Source organism: Cupressus sempervirens, chromosome 5, assembly GCF_028749045.1.
Source record: "Cupressus sempervirens isolate cs-2001-9-10 chromosome 5, ASM2874904v1, whole genome shotgun sequence".
Classification (NCBI taxonomy): domain Eukaryota; kingdom Viridiplantae; phylum Streptophyta; class Pinopsida; order Cupressales; family Cupressaceae; genus Cupressus; species Cupressus sempervirens.
Window position 1 is genome coordinate 938,298,935 of NC_143122.1, and position 5,190 is coordinate 938,304,124.

At 34.2% G+C, this 5,190-nt stretch overlaps 1 pseudogene; it reads right to left on the minus strand.

The window, feature by feature from the left end:
- Window positions 1-4,375: 4,375 nt before the first annotated feature.
- On the minus strand, window positions 4,376-4,948 carry LOC149559042 (L-type lectin-domain containing receptor kinase VIII.1 pseudogene; annotated as a pseudogene).
- Window positions 4,949-5,190: the final 242 nt, after the last annotated feature.

Genomic DNA, 5,190 nt, shown 5'->3' on the forward strand with positions numbered 1-5,190 from the left:
TTCTCCCTAAGTTTTTCCCAAAGAGGTTAGGAGTTGTAGAATTCTTCTGGCAACTAATTTCAACAAATAGGGAATATTTGGGTTGAATTGTCAGAAAGGGGACATTCTTATGTAGATGCTCTAAGATTTGGTATTTCAACATTGGTAAAAATGCAATTGAAGAAACTAATGCATTTCTTATAGATTACAAATTGACTACTTCCCCTATATGAATATATGATCCATGCAATGTTGTTAGGAATGTTTTAAAGGAAATGAGGGGTTACAACTTGCCTGCAACCAAATATTTATGGAAAGAGGATGTAATTGCAAATTACCTAGATGACAATATATGTAGAGAAGGGATGATAAATTGGAGAGATATAATGAGTTTTGAAGAAGAAATGAAGAAAATTGACCCATATTTTAAGGGATTTTTATCATGAAGAGGGCTGTTGGCAAAGGTTTAATAAGTATATTAATAATTTTGATCAGATTTTAGCTCAAGTTCCAAAAGAGATAAAAAAATAGAGTCAATCTTGAATCTCCTAAATGAGATATGGTAGTAGAGGTGAGTGATGATGAAGAACAACCAGAATGCTTAGCATGGGCTCAACATAGCAAGAAGAAACAAAAATTGGTAGAGATTCCTCAAAAGGAAAGAGAGAAAGCCTTGTAAATTATGTCAAAGGAGCAACCAATATTTTGATGATGTGAGGCAAAGCTTCCTAATGGCTCAAGCTAATGAAGATGATCAAAGGGCAAAGAATTTGGATCTTCAAGCCAGGATGGTAGATGATAGAATTGTTGAGGCCAAAGAATTTATGAATGATGAAAGCTTCATAAAAAGAGAAGATTTTAAAAGCTTCTTGTTCAAGTTAAAATAAAATGAATTGCCCTTGCAATTGAAACCAGATGACTCTAATGGAAAAGTAGTAGAGATAGTCAAGAGGCTATAGAAGTATGATCCTGAGAGTGAGAAGTTGACTATTGATTATGCAAGAGAACTGATACAAAGAAGTTATATGATTGTCTTCCCAAGATGGGAAATTAGTTCCTCATTCATGTTGGATCAAATGAGGAGACAAGAAAAAAATATTTTATTTTTTAAGATTTTAATCAACAAGGTGAATTGAGAGGGTCCAATTATAGCATTGATGCTCAAACCATGGAAATATGGAGCTTGGCTCTAGAGAATGAAAAACTGACTCTCATTGAAATCAAAAAGCCCCCTAGTGGGAATGTGATCTTTTGGAATGTTCATTCCAAATTAAGCAGCGAGATTTAAGGATTGATGACTTCATCATCTTTGCTAGGTAAGAATAGAATCGATGTATTGGACAAATAATTGTATACAACATATGATAGGTATGTCAATACGAAGAGACATTTTGTAGAGGAGATGAAAAAGGCATATGTCCTAGAACAGAGGAATCTCTGGTTGGAAAAAAAAATAGGAGCATAAGAAAACATTGCTAGACATGCCACTAAATTTGAAGAAAAAGTTATGCAAACAAAGGGCTATACACTAGATACAGGCAATATACTAGGCCAATCTATGGTTACTAATGAGGAAGAATTAGAATCAAGAAAAGAAATAGAAATCTAAACTATAAAAAAATTGTTGATTCATAAGATAAATTCTTTAAAATATGCTTCACAAAATGTACGTAGTAGCTATATTGTTTTGCAGGGGGCATAATATCAATCTTCTGAGGAAACCTCATTATTATCTTCCTTATTCACAACATGGGGCCCATATACATAGTTTTTTGAAAACCTTTTACCCATGCTAACACAGAAAAATATTTTCCAAAGGGAGTAATTATCTCTGTACGAAAATTGATTCGTAGGGTAAAGGAATCAAATGATTTATTCTTAGAGAAATTATAGTTAATTTAGAATAAAATGAAAGCAATTACCACAGGGACTCCTAATTTTGTTCCCAGTATTGCTAATGAAAATGGGAATGTAAGAGACTGGTAGGAATGGTCATCTTCCTTTGATGACATTCTAAAATATGCTAGATTTATGGCATATTGTAACAATGAGGTAGATGTCATGGTAGTATATGGCATGATTGATGTTTTGTATAAGTTGGAATTAGATATGGGAAAGCTAACTCTAGAGGTTAAAGCCATCATAGATGCCAAATGGAATAAATGTCGTCAAGAATTAAGCATGATTAGAGATGCCACTTGGCCAAATGTTGAAACTATTATTGCAATTTGGGATTTCATAGCTAGCATAAAAACCTTACCATCCGGGGATAATGATTAAATAGTTGAAATCAGAAATAAAAGGTAGAAAGGACAAAATAGAGAAAATACAATGATAGTGATAGGTTGTTGAAGTTCACACATGTTCATCTTGGAGATACTTGAAGAAAAGTTGCCACCTGTCAATTCTAGAACTATTTCCCTACTTTTGTCCAAGTTCAAAGAATGATTGTAAAAAGGAAATATCAAGAATGTCTTTGTACTTTATTTTTTAATCAAATTTTGACAAGTGTCCTCCCATCTGAAGCTTGTTGCAATCCTTGTCTATAAAAGGATTTCCAAGATGGGAGTTGAGGGTCCAAGTTTTGTTTTATTTTAGTGCGTATGCTATTTAAAGTCAGTCTAGATTTTATGTCAATTATGTGTTGTCTCAATTTTTGTACTCTAAGAATATACTAGATATTGAATGACAAATTTTTCAAGTTCTGAGCTTTATTTTGAGTTTTTTATCATAAATGTATTCTTCTCAAGAAGATTAATACAAGAGGAAGTGTTGAATATATGTGTCTTTAAATTTTGTCTCCATTTTCATATGTTTGTTACTTGAGATTGAGTGAACAAAGTTCATTTCAATGTAATGCAGCTAGGATAGACCTTGTATGTCAATTCATTATTTCTTTTAATTCAAGCAATTAAGTAAAAGTTTCTATGAATTGATAGGGTTTCATAATATATGGGAGGGATATAATAAGAATGGGATTTAGGGTTAATAGCTAATAAATTTAATTGTGAGTCAATTAAGTAGATCAAGATTTATTGATATGATTTTGTGTAACAATGGATAAGACACTGGTTGAGATAAAAATTGAATTATTCCTTTAGTTGCATAATTCACACTTAAAATAAAAAACCCATATAAAAAGATAGAAACATGAGGAAAATAAGGCCTAAGAAGTATTTTCTCTTATAAATCAATTTAAATTAAATAGTAGGATAAATATTTTTGGTAAGATTGGAATTTTATTTCCTTCTACACTCATTTGAGAAATTTCAAACGCCTATATACATACCTCCTTTAACACGCTTTTTTTTTTGGCTTAATTATTTACCTAAGCATTGAGCTTAATATTAGACAACCTTCTTGTTCACGTTTTTCTTGTTAGACATAGCTTAGAGTTGAAATGGGTGAGAAATAAGGTAATACCATCATTGTAAGGGGATGGATAGGAATCTTTTTTTGAAATGTAAAAGCTAAAAGAAGTAAAATTTGCAATAAAGGAAGAGTTATCCCATAGATAAATTGGTTGATTGTATATTTTCTTGGAAAGAGACACCTTGGATTTGTCTTTAGTTGAGAGTTACCCACAACTCACATTGGTTAAGGGAAGAAATTAACAATGATGTTTTTCGACATCTTTCAAAGATGAGAAATAAAAATAATATCATATATCAAATTTGTAGCAATCAATACTTTAGGATAATTAACAATACCAAATAATAGAAGAAACTACACATGAAATCAATAACAAATAACACAAATATAATTGGAAAACATCATTGTGAGAAAAACTTGCAAAGACACCTATTTTTTCTTCAGCACAAGAATTCATACAATAGATTACTAGGGCCACCCTTAAACTTCACACACTAAGAAAAAAGTAAGCTTGGGAAAAATAAGTCAACTTTGACTATTTAACACTTTTAGTCTTAGAATGAAGCCAACCACCAAACATAATAATTCCAGCTTCACAATACTTTAGAATAATTAACAATACTGAACAATACTAAGAGTCGCCCAACCGAACATAATAATTCCAGCTTCACAATACTTTAGAATAATTAACAATACTGAACAATACTAAGAGTCGCCCAATTTATAACATTTTTCTAGTTTCATGGAATTGGTATTTTACCATACATTGGAAATGGGGTAGTTCAAAAGGACCTACGATGCCACCGTACCAGGTTATTGGATAAGTGAGCGGAACTTGGGGTACCTCTGCTTCTAATCTCAAAATATTCACCACTTTTCTCATGTTTGGTCTTGCTATCGGATGGGGATGAGAACACAACAATCCCAACATGAGCACCCTCTCCATCTCATTCGCTTCAAAATCCCCATTCAACCTCTCATCTGTTGCAGTAAAAAGCTTTCCTTGTGAATGAAGATGCCAAACTCATTCCACCACTCTCCATCCGTGGTCTTCTAAATCAGAGTCCACCACTCGCCTCCCACAAGCAATTTCCAAACACACTGCTCCAAAGCTGAACACATCCCATTCAATGTTGGGCTTGCGCGATACAACACATTTAGGTGCAATATATCTAACCGTCCTAGCTATAACAGTCGATGCACCATTTCCAAAATTACCTACAATCAGTCTTGCCAGTCCAAAATCACCAAGCTTTGCTCTGTAACCAGAATCCAACATTATATTGTTGGACTTGACGTCCCTGTGCACAACACGCTCTTTGCACTCCTCGTGAAGATAAACCAGCGCTGCAGCTATGTCGCAAACAATAACATACCTTTGACCCCAATCCAAACAAGTTCTGAAGAAAATGTACTTGTCTAAACTTTCGTTTGACAGGAATTCGTAGACAAGAAGCAATTCGCCCTTTTGATGGCAGTGGGACCAACCCAAAAGCTGCACAAGGTTACGGTGTCTCAGCTTACTGATAATGGTGACCTCTGAGATGTATTCCTTTTTTCCTTGTTTGGAGCGTTGGGAGATCCTCTTGATGGTCATAGTCTCTTTTGAGCTAGGCAACACGCCTCTGTAAACATCGCCGAAACCTCCCCTTCCGAGCTTTGCTCATGCCTGAAATTATGAGTTGTAGTGTGGAGCTCAGCATGAGAGAACTTGCGTGGTCCTTCAGCAAACTGTTTTTCCATCTCAAAGTCCTCCTCCTTAAATGTGACACCTTTTATATCTCCAATAACACAACCCCGCTAAGAGCGCAAGTCCGGCCACCGTAGAGACGCAGGCGA